Raw genomic sequence first — 239 nt, forward strand, 5'->3', positions numbered from 1 at the left:
CCTGCACGATACACCTCGAAACCCTCTCAGGTCCCGGCGGCGCGCAGCGCCGTCCTAAGTACTTGGTCGGGTTCGAGAGAGGCGCAATCGCCCGGAGTTTGGCGAGTAGACGCTTTAGGTGCGACCACCCGTGCTCCCAACTGAGCTTGCCGCTGCCGACAGAGGCCCGGGAGCGTGCTGTCGTGGCATTGCCGGCGGGAGACAACACGCGCCACCTACGGTGGCCGGCAGCTCCAACG

This window comes from Schistocerca americana, unplaced genomic scaffold, assembly GCF_021461395.2.
Source record: "Schistocerca americana isolate TAMUIC-IGC-003095 unplaced genomic scaffold, iqSchAmer2.1 HiC_scaffold_313, whole genome shotgun sequence".
Taxonomy (NCBI): domain Eukaryota; kingdom Metazoa; phylum Arthropoda; class Insecta; order Orthoptera; family Acrididae; genus Schistocerca; species Schistocerca americana.